Below are 17,840 nucleotides of genomic sequence, written 5' to 3'. Positions count from 1 at the left end.
TGCATATGAGGAAACTGAGACCCAGTAAGCTTAGCACACACATACACATAGGAGTTAAAGGAAGGAGGGAGTTATTTGGACAATGGCACAGTCACTTTGATACTGAGCATGCTTCAACAATGAGGTGGTCAGATTCCAATATAAACAATTATCCTTTGTCTGGCTTTCAACCTCATCTGGGTTTGCTGGAAAATTGGATTGTTCAATGCCCTATATTGTCTATGAGCCAACAAGGGGCGGGAACACAGGAACAACTACAGGAAAAAGAAGAAATCTGCAGTCACCTCCAAAGTCCAAAGTGTAAGAAACCTCCAAATCAGCTCTCACCCTTCCAAGGATTCTATGGCCCAGCAAAATCTTAGCTGCCTAGGAAGAGAGACAGAGTAGTGCAATGGGAAGTGTACTATATGTGGAGGAGAGGACCTGGATTTGAATTTTAGTTCAACCACTTACTAGTAGGAGGCATTTGGGCAAATCCTTAAACACCCCTTCCCCATTCAATTTTCTCATTTGTAAAATAAAGGAGTGAATGGCCTCTAAATTATTGTCCAGCTCTAAATAGTTCAATCTCTGATTTCCACCCAGATCTGCTCTTTCCCATAATTCCTCCTCTTACTCTTTTCACACACAACACACACACACACACACAAACACACATCCTCATCCTCCTCCTCCTCCTCCTCCTCCCCCTCCTCCTCCTAGCCTCCCTCACCCTGGTTTTCCTTTTCCTTTACCGGTAATTATCCCCAAACCATTTTCTCTAAGGAACCAAACTCCCTTCAACCACAGATAGCATTTTCTTCAAAAGTTCCTGGAACTCCTTGAATTTTTAATTGTCTCTTCCAACATCATCTCCTCCCTAGATTCTCTGGGGCAATAATTGCTCCCAAAAAGAATGTCCCTTTGACCTGGAGGATAGCATTAGCCTGTCCTCTGTAAGTTTTCCAATATAGGACTACTAATGATGCTATCACCTTGACCCACCAGAGCTGGCAACCCAAATTCTGTCAGAGAAGCTGTCAGGACCATGATTCCTCAGCAGTCTTACTGACAAGGGTCAGTCTTACTCATAAGCAGAGAAGGGGAGGGGGACGGCCTAGATAGTGTGATTTGAAGGACACTGAAAGGATTCTGAATCCAAAAATATCTCCCCTTCCCCCATTAGGATGCCTGAAGGCTCTCTGGTTCCCTTTAGGTTAAGGTACCATCAGATGCCCTATTAAAATATTACTATTTATACTATAATAACATATAAGTATAAATTTACATACATAATTTTATAATTATATAAATTTAAATATATAATTTATAATTATAAAAATATAATCCTCTAATTTATAACATAACAATATATTGTCTAGGAGAGACAACACCAGTCATAATCAGTTTATTGATTCTCATCTATAAAATGAAGGAGTGAATGGCCTCCAAATTCTTGTCCAGCTTTAAATTTCCACTCAGTTCTGCCCTTTCCAATAACTCCTCCTCTTCCTAGTGGAGATTTCTTATGCGTGACTGTTTTTCAGATTGATTCCTGTTACCTATAAGAATGATGCCCAAAAAGAATGGAATATGGAACAAATAAATTTTGCCATTGCCTAGCACAATACTGAGTATGAGAGACCCTCAGAATAACATATGTTAATTGATGACTTGAAGATCCAGAAGAGACATGAGGAAAGTGGCCAGAATAGTCTTTGTGGAATGGTCAGGGGGAAAGAAGAAAAGAATCAAGCAAGCATTTATTTATCACTTGAATACTGGTCAGTTGGACAGCCTTAAGGTTCTAGATGGAAGTTGAATGATAAAGGAGCACTCAAAAAAGAGAAAGGTGGGGTTGGGGGAGACAGAAAAGAAGGAAGGAAGGGAGGGAGGGAAGGAGGTAGAAAATGAAGGGAAGGGGAGGGAGGGAGAGAGAGAGAGAGAGAGAGAGAGAGAGAGAGAGAGAGAGAGAGAGAGAGAGAGAGAGAATAGAACCAGTCCTTCTCTTGACAGCTGATTTTAGAGTAAGGTTTGTATCTACCTTCCTTTTTCCCAGACCAGTTGGGATGCACAAAGACACCAGTGAGATCTTTCCCTCTGCAGCATCCAATGTTTTGCCAATGTTTTTCTGTGGTGGGTTAAACAGAGCAAAAATAAGGAACCAAAAAAATCCAATGAGCTTTTAGTGGTACAAATAAAATAAGGCAGATTGTCTATGCTAGCTTTCTGAAACCAGAAATCACAGTAATTGCTCCCAAAGACAACAGGATTCAAAACATCTCTAAATGACCTCCTTTTTCTCTGTTTGCTGCAAAGCTCCAGTGAACTCCAAAGTCAGAGGGATTCATTGTAAAAAGCAGATTAACCAGATAGAAACGGGAAGTAGTTTGCCATCCTGTGAGCCTACATCCAAAACCTTCATACAGTGGGAGGGAAGGCTGTCACTGATACAGAAAACCGCATCTCTTTCCTGCTAAGTAATTATAGGGAGGGAAAAACATCTGGAGCATGAAAATTTCAAAAAGTCAGAAATGTAGTTAGCCTAGCATTGCTCTCTGTTGAGATGGGCTTTGGATAAAGTCCAGTCCTTGGAAACCAGTGAGAAGGGCCAGGGGCTGTCTCTATAGAAAACTACCCACTCTTGAACTAGTAGGGTAAAAGGGAAGGTTTGGGCTCTTTAGCCAATGGGCAGAGAAGCTGATGAACCCTTTCCTTCCTCCTCATTCTAACACAAAGAGAACTCAAGTCACCAAGGGTCCCATTCATAGGCTGTCTCCACTTTTCACCACTGGCATCTGTGGATTCTGTGTTGCCCAGTAAAGATCTGTTCAGGGATGTGCTGGTAAATATTTCACAACTGGCTCTCTTGGAGGGAAAGTATATTTGGGCACACTTTTAAGTTGAATATTCAGTATTAACATTCTCTCCATCACTTTTTTTAGTCTAGGCCATCAGTAAAATATATCAAACCTTAAATCTGTAGCTTGCTTGTTTCTTAGATATAAATATTCACACTAAAAAATTGAACATAAGCTCTCTGTAACCCTGTTGGAAGGGGCTTCAACTCAACACTGTCTATTCCTGACTTTCTCATCTCTTTTTCCCCCCTCTCATTGGATTCTCTCTCTGCTCTTGTCAAGTCAGAAAAAGGCACAAGGACATTCAGGACCTTGCCTTACAAATAGTGCCATCAATGGGAATTTATCATCTGTACATAGTGTCATCCTCTTTTGGGGAAATCAGTTCCCCTCCTCATAGCATCCTAGGAAGATTATTCAAGGTATCCAAATCATACAGCTTAAATGCATCTAAGAGTCCCTCTTGGCCAACTCACTTTCTGATGGATGAATGACCCCATAGCATCCCTCACCATGATTATCACGTCCCTGTTTGAACATCTCCAGGGATGGAGAATCATTATCTCATATGGTCTATTCTTCTAGTGAGGTAGTTAAGTGGTGTGCCTAACCTAGGTAAAGCACTGAGCTTAGAATCAAGGAAGAACTGAGTTCAAATTCAGCCCCAGACACTTAATGGTTATGTGACCTTAGATAAGTCACTTAGCCTCTATCTCAGTTTCCTCATGTAAACCAGGATTGTTATGAAGAACAAATAAGGTATTTATAAAGCACTTAGCAATTTCCTGATGCCTCTGTTCTCCATACCTTGAAATGACTTTGCATAATGTTGTATTTGTTTATCTTTATCTGTTTTGTATTCCCTCGATAAAATGGAGACTCCTTGAGGAAAGGAACTCTTTCATTGTTTTTGTCATTTTTATCCCCTGTAATTTATGTCTAATTGAAATAGGGGAATAATACAGCACATTCCCTGATGTGAAAACCCAACTCTCTAGTTCCATTTCTCTTCTGAAGAATGCTGCAGCAAGGCTTTGGATCCTGGAAACACCATAATATCTTCAAAAACTCAACTTGAGGTGAGCCAAAGGGCAATGGAGAGGTGCATGGTTGACTTCAATAGTCTGTAGCATAACACTAAGGATGACTTAGGAACAAGTCAGAAAGATATCCGTTGGGAAATATATTATTGGAAAGGGAGGAATTTGGTCATACAGCAAGAGAGAAGGATCGAAGAGAGCCCAAGTGCTGCCCAGGTACCCACAGAATTGTAAAAGGAGAACTTTGACATGTTCCCTTTGAAAAAAATACAGGAAAGAAACAAGGCAACCCCTTGAGATGGGAATGCTCAAAGAGCTTCAGTTTTCCACTTTGGGATCATAGAAGCATCCATTCCCATAAGGTATATCCTGTCTTCACAGCTGCCTTTACCTTTCTTGCCAAATCACATTACATCTATTTTACATAAATCTACTGTTGTTTCTCCCAGCTAAACTATAAGCTTCAAGAGGACAAGGACGATATCACCTTTGTCTTTGAACCCTTAGCATCTGTCACAGTAGACAATAAAAACTTGCTGATTGATTGCAGGAAATATTCACCTTGCTGAGATCATAGATTTGAGGACACATTTAAGCATTAATAGTCATCATTTTCACTTATATAGGACTTCTCCCCATTAACCCCATTCCATGACTGGATTTTATAATTCTATGAAGAGTGCTTCATGCATGCTAAAGGCTAAATAAATATTGATTTAACCTGATTTAGCCTCTTAAAGTAGTGCTTATATTCATGGATAAAGCAATATACAATTCCATATAGTTGTGCTGACTTGGTCTTCATTAGTGGATAGGAAACAGATAATAGAAGACAATTCTACCCTGGCCACCTTTCCATCTCTCTCTCTCTCTCTCTCTCTCTCTCTCTCTCTCTCTCTCTCTCTCTCTATCTATCTATCTATCTCTGTCTCTGTCTCTGCCTAGAGTATGGCCTTGTGCACAGACTGATGGTTACAATCTGACAAGATCCACCATAGGACAAAGAATCCTAAATTTTCTTTACTCATTTGACCTCTGCTCCTGTCCTTCCTTTTCTCCTCCCAGTTACTTCAAGGGGATAAGATTATGAGGAAGGGGTTCCTTACTATCTTTGAGTGCTGTCAACCCCTTTAAGGTTTAGTAAAGCCTAAAGAATTCCTGCCATAAGAAGAAATGACTGAAGCATGGCAGGTTAACTTCCAATGGGAGATCCATGCATTTGGAGTTTTCTTAAGGAGAAAGGAGAAACGAGTAAAGGATTTTCTGGGAGCAACTTGGCCAAAAGGAGGGGAGGTAACAACAGTGCTTTTGGGTAAAACTGAGTCATACTCAAAAGATGAGTTCTTCATTGATCTGTGAGTGCCATTCATTCCTTCAGCTCCTGGCTCCTGTTGTGGACCACAATTTTAAAATACAGAGCAATTGCCTTCATTCCTAGAACACATGACTAGAATCAAAGGCCAAAGGTCTGTTTAGCAAAGGTGTCAAGATACTCCTGGGAGACTAGACTCCTGTAATACTTCACAATATGCCAGGCTTACTTGGCTCAGCTACTTGAACTTTATTTAACTCATTACTTTTCAAAGTAAGCCAGAAGTAGTCTTCTCACCTCTTTTCTTCTAGATCCTTATGCAAAGCAAGAGTTGGTGGGGCAGTTACTCAGTCATTTTAATGAATTTACATTCCCCTGTAAAATGGGGCATTTCCAATGACAGCTTAAGAGAACAAAGATAATTTATGATTAGTTTCCACTGGGGCTTCCCCCAAAGTGATGGACTGCTTTTGTCCTCCTAAGGTGCCAATGGATGTGGAAACTTATATGAATTGATACAAAGGGAAGTAAGCAGAATCCGTCAAACAATATACACAATGACTACATTAATATAAATAGAAAGAACAAAAAAGGAAACTAAATGCTGTGAAATGATAATGACAAAGCTTATCTCTAGAGAAGTGGTAGGAAAATACATTTCCTTGTGTTCTTTGCAGAGATGAAGGTATAAGAGTAAAGAACATCACATATACTCTCACACTCAAGGGATGTGTTGATTAGTTTTGCTGAATTGCATTTTTCTCCCCTCATTCTTTGTTATAAAAAAAAGAGTGGGGAAAACAGGGATTTTTCACTAAAAAATAGAGTAGAAGGAATATATTCAGAAATGAAGGGGATTTAAATATGCTTACAATTACCATACAATTAATATTTTTTAAGTTAACAATGGTAATGTCCATTATCCAAGAGAGATTTTTTCCCAGAGACTCCTACCCAAAAAAAGGGGTCAATGGAAGCACCCTGTACCCTTGAATGTTACTGAGATTCTAATTCTGCTGTTTAGTAAGTAGATCTCTCAAGGAGGTTGGGATGAGTGTCTCGGGATGATGTTGGGGTGTGTGTTTGATGCCCCACTGCATTAGAGGCTATTACTAACTATACAAGGGGGCAGGCATCTCTTTAGTCAATAATGTGTTGTCATAGGTGTTGAAAAGAAACTTCAACTGCACCAACTTAATTTAGGCTCAAGGACACCCAGTAAAATTCCAAACCTGCCTTTTCCCAGACAGATCACTGAGGTGACAGCCAATATTACTGGGCCAGTACTGGCTGACATAACCCAAATGGCATGCCTCCCTGCCTTCTGACTGCACTGTAAAAGGAGACCTCCACAGCTCAGAAAGCCCAGTATGGGGTTGCCAGATGTGAACAAGAAAACAGACCCAGGACATCTGAAATGAGAAAAATGCTATTTGTCATTGTCTGAAATGCAGCTCTGACAACTGAAATAAGATTAGAATCATTTTGGAATTCTCTTCACAAGGACAATGGTTATAGTAAAAGATGGCACCAGGTGAAGAATGCTCCTAGATATTATATTGTGGAGAATTAAATGAATGGTAACTGGTATCAGAATAATAGATCTGGAAAATATCTCAAAAAGTAAACCAGGGTAGACCCTGCCTCCAGATAACAATGTCTAAAATACTCAAGATAGTTATTGTCTCTCTTTTTAAAATCGTCAGGAATGGAAACAACTTTTTCTTCCTTCCTTCTTTGTTTTCTTTCTATTTTTCTTCCTGTCTTCATTTCTTTCCTTCTGCCTTCTTTCTTTTTTCTAAATAACTATTATGGGCCAAACATTATGCAAAGATGCTGGGGATGCAAGTTTAGAGGTTATTTCCCCTGCTTAGACAAATTCTCTCACTTCAATCAAAGTCTGCATTTACTTGCTTGTTTCTATGGTGAAAGATGGATAGAAATTGCCAGAATAGCTTTAGTTTCCATTCAGTCATTAAGCAAACCTCTAACTAAAATCAATTATTTGCAGGATCTTAGGATCTTGCTGGAGGATGGGGGAGGTATTCATGAAACAGAAATTGTTCTCAAAGATCTTACTGTATAATAAGAGAAAAAAAAGCATCTCCACAAATGATGATGATGCGAGGAAGAGTAAGATAAACACAAAGGAGAGAACCATGCAAAAGACTAGGAGCAATTTGTGAGGGAGAGTGTGCATTAACAATGGTCAGGGAAGGATTCATGGCAGAGGTTGAGTCTGAGTCAAGCCTTGAAATAAGAGTTGGATTCAACAGCTAGAGAATGTGGTAGGAGTCCATTCCAAACATCACGAACAGGGAAAGCAAAGACTCAGAGATGAGAGGCAAGACAAAAATAGGAGATGGAAAATAGAACACTTTTTCTAGAACACAGATCAGCATGAAGTAAGGCTAGAAAGGTAGGTTGGAACAAGATTTCAGAGATCCCTGAATGCTAGGGACAGATGTTTATCCTTTGTTTGGTAAGTAATAGTAAGCTCCTAAAGACTTTTGAGAAGTATAGTTGCATTATGAGAGTCATTCATTAGAAATATTTCTTACGAGTGCTATCTGTGGGGTGGGGGTGGGGGGAGGGAAGCAAGATTGGGGGAAAACTGTAAAACTCAAATAATATCTTTAATAAAAATTAAAAACAAAAAAATAAAATAAAATAAAAAAAGAAATATTTCTTACAAAAGATTTCTTAGGGAACATTAATTAGAAAAGAAATAAATTGGAGACAAGGAGACTTACAAGGACATTATTACAATATTCTAGATAAGAATCATCACTCAATAGGACCTTACAAGTACCTACTATGTGATAAGGTGCCACACAATACTGAGAAGAGATGAGGATCTGAACAAAGGTGGTTTGGCACTGGGAACAGCAGGGAAGGGTCAGTTGCCAGTGACATTAGGGAAATAGAACTGCCAGGGCTTCATAAATGATTCAAGATGTGGAATGAGAAAGTAGAAGAATCAAAGATGAATCTTGAGTTGCAAGTCTTGGATACTAGGAAAAAGGTGGTAGAGGACAATTGGCTTCCTGGGCCCTGGCACTCTCTTTTTTTCTTTTTTCTTTTGGCCCTGGCACTCTCTTAATGTAGTCTGAGATGACCCCAGCTTTCTTGGCTGCCGTGCCTTTGTTGTTTAGGGTCTTTGGAGGTTATGTTTGACTCTTTGTAACCTACTTTGGGGGTTTTCTTGACAAAGATACTGGAGTGGTTTGCCATTTCCTTTTTCCTTTTTCAGTTAATTTTATAGATGAGGAAACTGAGATTAACAAGGGCTAAGTGACTTGGTCAGGGTCACTAAGTATCTGAAGCCAGATTTAATGTCTAGTCTTCCTGACTCCGGGCCACCTAACTTTCTAAAGAACTTTGAATACATGAAACTGAAAAGCTTCTGCACAAACAAAATTAATGTTTCTACAATAAGGAGGGAAATAGTCAAATGAGAAAAAAATACTACCTTTGTATCAAATTTCCCCAGAAATCATTTGATATCCCAAATTTGTAAACAGCCAACAGATATGGAAAAACCATTCCCCACTGCATAGTGCTCAAAGGATATGAACAAAATGTTCTCAAAAAAATTGTAAATGATTAGCAGTCATATGAAAGAATGCTCCAAATCACTACTAATATGAGAAATGAAGATCAAAAAAACTTGAGATTTCACCTCATTTCTTGCAATTTACAAAGATAAAAGATAGGAAAGTCAAAGTAAGGGGTGGGAGAGGTATTTTGCCCCTGTGGAATGATAGGCACATTAGTGCATTTTTAGACAAGCTTAGGAATCAGTTCAACCTCTTTTAAAGGCAGTTTGGAGTTATGCAAATTAAAGCAAACAAATTATCCAGACATATACATACATACATATATACATACATACACACACACACACACACACACACACACATATATATATACCAAAATATTTAAAGGAGTACTTTTTGTGGTAACAAAGATGGGTAGCAAAATAGATGCTCATTGATTGAAGAATGGTTCCACAAGGTTTGATATAGGAATGAAAAGGAATATTATTTTCCTGTTAGGAGTAATAAATAAACACAGAAGAATATGAAAGATCTGATGCAAAGTGAAGTAGGCAGAGTTAAGAAAACAATATACATGATGACTATACCATGTAAATGGAAAAAGCAATCAAAAAAAAGTCAATATTGAAAATTTATGAAGAACAAAAAAGGTTCCCAAAAAGACATGTGAGAAGGCAGCCTCATTCCAGTTCCTTTATAGAATCAAGAGGCTTATAACTGTGGTACAATACATATATTTTCAGATTTTTTTCAATATATTGATGTTTTGTTGATTTGGGGGGATATCTTCTCTTTTACTTTTAAGAAAATAATACTATATATATTTATATAAAATGGTTCTCTGAAAAAGGGGAAGAAGGAGTGATTCTAGAAGAAATTCTGGAGATGTAAAAAACAAGATATTTCAATAAAAATTTATTTTATAAAAGTACTCAGAAAGAAACTTTATATATATGTGTGTGTGTGTGTGTATGTGTGTGTGTGTGTTTATGCATGCATGTATTTGTAGCAACACTTTTTGTAGTAGCAGAGCATTGGGTACCAAGTGATTTGGTAACAGGTGAACATCTATACTTATAAATGTAATGACCTAAAAAAAATAAAAAATAAAAATAATGTAAAAAATAAATGTAATGGAATATCATTGCTTTGAAAGACTATGAAGAATTCAAAGAAACTTGAATAGATTTGTATGAACTGATACAAAGTAGAGTGAGCAGGAACAGCAGGACATTTCCTTGATCACCACAATGTAAAGGAGAAAAATGTTGAAAGACTTCCTAAGTTGGACCAATGATCAATAGGGGCTTCAAAGGACCAATAATAAGCCGTGCCTCATACCTTTTTGTAGAGAGGATGAGTTCTATATCTTCTCATCTGGCTGATGTTTTGATTTGTTTTGTTTATTTATTTGCTTAAGAGAGAGTTCTACTGTGAGAGGCCAGGGATGCTTCAGAAGTGATGATGACATTTAAAAAGAGGGAAAAGAACATCAATAGAACATTTTAAAGGAAAAAACAAACAAACCTTGGTGTATAATGATTAAAGCAAGGACAGTTCTGGGTGATAGTGTTTTCATTCACAGGACAATAATAGAGCTTGGGGGAGTCATGAATTCTGGTTTCCATCCCCACTGTGCAATCTCAAGGAGACCCATTGGTTATGGAACAGGGAAAGAAAATACTCACATCAGGGTGAATGTTCCTGTGATCCTCAGCTGGAGGACACCATGTTCAATGCATAGATAGAGCTTTCTGTCCTACAGGGATGGAATCATCCCACCCCACCCCCCAGCAAGGGTCCCTTCAAAGCTCCTAAGCCTTCTGGAAACATACCCATAGCTATGTGTGTGTGTGTGAAAAGTGTCATTATTAATCTTGGACACAACACAGGAACACATTCCAGTGCAGCTAAGTCTGCAAGCAGGAGGAAAAACATTAAAAATTGTTCTGAGTCACCTCAAGTAAACGCCAAAACACAACAAGCAAAAACTCTCCTGCTGTCCCTCTTCTTTGACAGAATGCCAATTACCAACATCTGTGCACTCAGCCAGTTAGCATAAATGTTAACCTCTGCCTGGCCTGGCTGTGTGGGTGAGGGGTATTTTTGGAGATGATTTCAGGGATTCCATCTGGAGAAGATCTCCTGCCGGCACTCTTGAACCTCACCCTGAATTTCCACAAAGTACAAAGTACATTTGGGGAACACCTTGAGATAGGCTTTTCCAGGGGAGTGTTTTGAAAAACAGTTCCAAGTGTACTAATCTTAGAAACAGAGGTAAGCTCTAGACATAAGCAAAGCAGACAGCCATGCAAATGGTGGGATCATTTCATTCTTTCTCTTCTTTTTCTCTTCTCTTTCTTCCCTCTCCACTCCTTCCCTTTTCTCTCCTCCCTTCCCTTTCCATCTCTTTCTGTCTGCTTCCATCTCCTCTCTTCCCCTCCCATGTCTTCTCTTCTCCTTTCTTCTTTGTCTCTCTGTCTGTGTCTGTCTGTCTCTCTTCAACCAATCACTTACTTGTTCAAATCCTCAGTTTACTCACCTGTAACAGGAAGCTGGACTTCGATGATCTTTAAAGTCCCTTATAGCTCTGGAGCTCTGATCTATCACAGACCCATCAAGGCTCAAAAGTGGAAGGACTCATCCAATACTCAAAGACCATTTAGTCCAAACCACACCTGAGAAAGCATCCTGTATACAACAGCACCTGCTAGGAGCCAGTCTGCCATTGTCTGAAGGCCTCGGGTCCGGGGACTCCAATACTTCCCATGGGAGCTCATTTACTTTTTAATGGCATTCCTTATTAGAAAGGTTTTCCTTACAAGATTAATGACCACTACCCAACACCAGAGGGTTCTTCAGCCATCAGTTGAGTTTTCTGATTCTCTCAGGTCTCCCAGGGCAGCTTATAATCATTCATTTTTCACTTCCACTTAGCCCTGTTCCTTTATAAGGTACAACAGGTTATGATGACCACGTCCAGGGTGTCTGACTGTGTAGCCACTAGCCCACTAGTCATGCCTTTTTTATTCCTCATTAAATTATGCTACCATGACACTAAATTACTACTTGGACCTATATTACTACTGCCAAACTGCTTCTCTAACTGCTACTACTTCTACTACTCTCTTACTGCTCATATTACTACTACTACTACTGCTACTACTACTACTACTGCTACTACTACTACTACTACTAACTAGTATTATTTCTATTACTATACGACTGCCACTATTCTTACTGCTGCCACTGCTTCTACTGTTACCATTACTACCACCACCAAAACCATCATCACTACTACTACCTCATCTTCTAGCATTTATAGAGAGCTTTACAATCTAAAAGTGCCTTACAAACATTATCTCATTTGATCCTCATAATAACACTGAGAGGTAGATTCTATATTATCTCCATTTTGCAAAAGAGGAAACTGAAGCAGAGATTAAGTGACTTGCCCAGGGTCCCACAGCTAGTAAGCAGACTTAGAATGGAACACAGGTCTTTCTGATTTCAGGCCTGGTGCTTTATCCACTGCTCCACCTAACTATCTACAGTTATTACCAAGTTTATGATTTTAGAAAAGCCCTTAATTTTAAGTGGCAAAATGCTTAATGGCAGAGTATTAATTGAGATTTTCATTGGATCCTCCCTCCAGCCCCTCAAGCAGGAAAACCATTCTGTTTGATATCCATTTCCTTGCCCTCCTGTGTTGAACTTTGTCTGGCTAGGGGATGAGAAGAATCTAGATCTGAACATAAACATCTTGGCTCCTAGTAAAACTGGAGCTAAATACATGTGGTTAATTCACAAGGAGTTCAGAAAATGCTGTAGACACAAGTGTTTACCATGCTTACAATTATAGAGATAAAAAAGACAGGAGGATACCAACTCCTGTCTCAGGAAGATTCTGAAATTTGAATTTGACTGTCTTTGAGGATGTTCCTGTGAACTAAGGACTGAAATAAGGTGCTATTAAAATTCTCCAGAGGCTCTACTTCCTTGACTGCTTGCCTCTCACAAAGCTCATGTCTTACAATGGCAGAGGGAAAGGTGTGTAACATTAGATGTCATTCTGTTCTTCTTACTCAAAGATTCTTAACCTGGAATCTTGTGTACTTGGATGGGAAAAAATTACATTTTAATTTTCACTAAACTCTTACTAAAATGTTTAATTCCTTTAACTATTGAAAGACATCACTCTGGGCGGCGCAGTAGATAAAACACCAGCCCTGGAGTCAGGAGTGCCTGGGTTCAAATGTGACCTCAGACACTTAATAATGACCTAGCTGTGTAGCCTTGGACAAGCCACTTAACCCCATTGCCTAGCAAAAACCTAAAAAAAATAAAGACATCATTCCATCATTCTGAGAAAAGATCCATAGTCTTCACAAGTCTGCCAGAAAGATCCATGGTACAAAAAAGATTAAGAAACCCTGCCCCGAGTCCTTCTCTCTCATCTTTTTCTAGGTTTTGTCTCTCTCATTTGAGATCAGATTCAGGCATATACACTTCTGCATTTTAAGAACTGGAATAACATCTTTTGGATTTTTCTATTGGGAGATGGCGCTAGTCACCTATCAAAGCAAATGGTAGGACAGGGACAAGTGACTGACCACCATTTCACCACCATTATTCTGATTATCTTTCAAATCAACCACTCTTTCCAGTTCTCTCCCTCACAGGCATATTCTTCTGTATGTGCTCACCAAGAGAAGCTCACCAAGCTTACATCAAACTTAAATCTTCCTGTTGGACACTTCTACCTTCTGTGATGGATTTAATGAAAGGCTCTGAACAAAAAATCTACAGGTTGAAAAAACATCTGTGATTTTCAACTTCCAATAGAAAGAATACACATTAATAGGCTCATGCACCCTTTGAAGTATTGAATCCCTCACTACCAAGAAGTTCATTTTTTAGAGGAAATTTGTAAACCATACATGGGCTTATCAGATCTCCTTTTTAAGCCATTTTGAAATGGCTTAAATTTTTCAATTTGATTTCTAAATTTCTAAATTCAAATAACCCAGGGTACTGTTGAGGGCTAAGCTAGTGAAAGCATAAGCTCTAAGAAGTCCTACCACCTGGAAAGATTTTGTGTACAAGCCCAGCCACAGATGGTACATCTGTCATCCAAAAACCAGTATAACTAAACTTGGAGAGAGTTCTTCACCAGAAGGTCAGCCACCAGGTGATGATTTTTTTTTTGGCTATAGCAACTCAAAAGACCATCTGTAACGGGAAGGAGGATCTCATAGGGAGGCTATCACAGATCCTTGAAATATTGACAAAAGTAGTATTATTACCTACTGCTTAATTATCTTTTATGCCAATTCATTAAGTTCCTTCCCTGACCTTCATACTTAAGGAGAATTTTAAAAGCCTTCCCATCACACTCCCTCCACCAGTCTCCTGGCTTGGCCTGCAAGTCCAGGAGTCCCATGTGAGCCTATCCATACAGGAGAACCTCCCTTGCCTCTTCCAACGAAGCATTGCTGCCTAACACCATGAAAAACTCTACTCTGAGGCTAAAGGACTGACTTGATAAATTATCTGAACTCATTCCTCAACAATCCCTCATACTTTCCCAATCCCAATAATTCTAATTAGTCAAACCTGTACTACTTTGCTTAATGAGTTCAACATCTAGCTCATGCTCTTTCTCATCTCCCTACTCCTGCCTTATACTTTGTAGTTGTTCAGCTATATCAAACTCTTTGTGATCATAGCAATATTGTCCATAAGAACTTCCTGGCATAGATACTGAAGTGGTTTGTCATTTCCTTCTCTGGCTCATTTTACAGAAGAGGAACTAAAGTAAACAAAGATAAGTCTTCCTGACTCCAGGATCACTACTCAATGCTCTGTGTCACCCAGCTGTCCTTTGAGCTAGTACTGAATATATTCACCACTAGGATAGTTTTCACATTTTTTAACCTTTCGTTGCTAAAAAATAGAAGTAGGGGGTGATCAATGTGTCTTCTTACTCTAATTAAATGATATAATAACTTTTATATATCATTTTATGGTTTACAAAATACTTTCTATAAGGCATACCAGAGGATTCATCAAGGGATCTTTTAATAAGCATTTATTAAGTACCTACTGTGTGCTAGAGATTGTGCTAAGCTATAAAGATACAAAGCAATAGTGAAAAAAATCATCACCAGTCTTCGCAGTAATCGTGATAAGCATAGGCAAGAAATCCACCATGAAAATGATTGCAAGTCATGTGCATTGCGATATCCATTGAAATGGAGAAATCCTATGAAAAACCGAGTAAGATCTTCCAAACCCAGTCTACCTTCCTATTTAATGATTTCAGTGTATATAGATGGGAGCAGAGGGGCGACAGTGAAAATATATGGAATTTATGGTTCAGATTTGAGAAATGAAAGAATTCATAGATTTTTTTTAACCCATTAGAATGTAAGCTCCTTGAGGGCAGGAACTATTTTTGGTTTTCTTTGTATCTTTAACACTTAGTACAGTGCCAGAATATAAGAGATGTTCAATTTATGCTTGTTGATTTCCTGACTGATTACTCAGTATCTTCACATTTTCTTCAAAAATAGAATTAGAAGGACATTGCTCAGAGGAAATACAGGCTGAACTCGTACTGAGAGCAAAGAGTAACAGAAGGACAATCCACATGTTCCATTGGTATTCACACAATATCAAGAGATTACTAGAAGGTCTCCAACTCTTTAGTTCCCCCCCCCATCCATTCCCAATTTACGAGAAAATATAAGAGTCATTTAGGAGGCAGACAAAGATGAACTGCAATCTGAATCATTGAGATCAAAGACTAACTGAAATATCAAAGGCAGGAAGGAAAATAGGACTGGCTGTCAGAGAAGGGCAGACCTCAGAGCAATGCAGTTTGGAAAGTAAGGCCACCTGAAAGGAAGGCAGGGGATGCAGAAAATTTACATTGACAAAGACCAGTCTTTTAGCTAGGACAGAAAAGACATGAGTTAGCCATGAGCCAAAAAAATTTAAGAACTTAGCAATACAGACTAATCAGTGGCGGGAATGTCTGTGGACATATTGTTTACCAAGATGACAAAAGAAAAGGTCTCTCTGGGAGAGGATGGGTGAAGGTTACATGGGATGCTGTGGGGTTATAAGGAAAAGGAAGGAAGGGAGGGAAGGAAGGAGGAAAAGAGGAAGGGAGGAATAAGGAAATAGTTAAGAAAGACAAAGGAAGAAGGAAACAGAAAGAAAGGTGGGAAGGAAAGAAAGGAGGGAGGGGAGCAGGAAGGAAGGAGAAAGAAAGGGAAGGAAGACAGAGAAAGGAAGGAAAAAGGAGGGAAAGAAAAGAAGGGAGGGAAAAGGAAGGAAGACAGAAAAAAAGGAAGGAAAAAAAGAAAAAAGGGAAAGGAAAGAAAGAAGAGAGGGAAGGGGAAGGAGAAAGACAGAAAAAGAGAAAGGAAGGAAGAAAAAGAAATGTCATCCCTGAAATGGAGTGTGGGAAGTGCAAGAAACCTAAAAGATAAAGAAAGTTTTACTGAAACTTTAGAACTTGATATGATTTTTCTATCTCAGGGCAGAGTTACCCAACACAGCACTGGGGAGTTTGGGGTCTGAGTGGAAACTTGCAAGGTCAACTATTCTGTCCCTCTGCCCTTCAGAGTTTATAGTTCTGTATGACTAATATCCTGCTACTTCATTGCACCAAATGGTAGAAACTTTAGCTCCTTGGAGAGAGATATTAATCTCCAGTGAATTACTGGAGAGTCTTAATTAAGACAATCAGACTAGGCAGGCCTGGAAGTCAGACTGATTAATGATTCCCCTCTGGACGTGCAATGAGGCACAGGACACAGCAGAATACTTTTCAACACATAGGTAAAGTATAATTAATCAGCCAATAAAAAGTGACCCCCAGCCCCTCCCAGGGCATCAGTCCCTCAAGGCTTCACCTTTACCCATGATCACCTTCACTATTTTTAAAAACAAAGACCCATTCGTTTCCTATCTCACTTTAAACTGAGTCCAGAGTACTGAGTGACATTTGTCTTGTTGAGTCACCCAACTTCAATGAGTGACAGGTGGCTGCTGTCTTGTAAAGTAGCTCAGAACAAGGGACCCACAAGTTCACTTGGCATCTGCTGGGGGGTGTTCAAAGCCTTTCAGCTCAGAAGTTCATTTTCCCAGGAGATGCCTAAAAGACCAGGGCCTTTGCCGGTTTCTCCCTTTCCTACATATTCCTCCTCCCCATTTTCCAACACTTCGATAGCTGCCAACTTTCCTTTATCCTTCTGCAGCTTCCCAAAAAGATTGACTAAATCTCCTCACCTCAGTCACCACTTAAGCAGGAAATGAGAAAAAAAGAAGGATTTGGAGTCAAAGGGCCTGAGTTCAAATCCTGCTTTGAAGGCCTTGGCAATGTCGCTTCCAGCTTTCTGGGCCTCAGTTTATTCACCTGTATAATAGAAGGGTTGTACTAAGAGCCTTCTATGGTCCCTTACAATCCTAAATTCAGTATTCTTGAAGGTTAAGTTGACTACCACAGTGGTTCCTCCAATGCTGATGCTGGTGTTAATAACTAGTCAGTCCCTCTGACCTTGATTCAAAAGAAGTGGGAAGGCTTCAGTTATGTCTATATCTATAGCTACATCTATATCTATCTAGATATCTAGAGATATATCTGGAGATAGAGATAGATAGATAGATAGATAGATAGATAGATAGATGATAGATAGATAGATAGATAGATCCAGAGAAGACACCAAATAAGGGGAAATCATCTTGTACTCCAGGCTAAGCTTTAAACCCTTCCTGATCTGTCCAGAATAAGGATCCCCTACCTGGCTACTATCAAATCTGGTTTTTTGTTTTGTTTTGGGGGGGCTTTGTACAAGGCATTGACTTTAAGTGACTTTCCCAAGGTCACACAGCTAGGTAATTAATAAATGTCTGAGTTGGGTGGAAGTTGAAAGCTGCCTTCTCTCCTTTTTTTAAAGTTTTTTGGCAAGGCAATGGGATTCAGTGATTTGCCCAAGATCACACAGCTAGGTAATCATTAAGTGACTGAGGCTGTATTTGAACTCAGGTCCTCCCCCTACTATCAAATCTAATAAGC

The sequence above is a fragment of the Macrotis lagotis genome, chromosome 7 (genome assembly GCF_037893015.1).
Source record: "Macrotis lagotis isolate mMagLag1 chromosome 7, bilby.v1.9.chrom.fasta, whole genome shotgun sequence".
Taxonomy (NCBI): domain Eukaryota; kingdom Metazoa; phylum Chordata; class Mammalia; order Peramelemorphia; family Peramelidae; genus Macrotis; species Macrotis lagotis.
The sequence above is the reverse complement of the archived record's forward strand: the minus strand, read 5'-3'. Positions refer to the sequence as shown.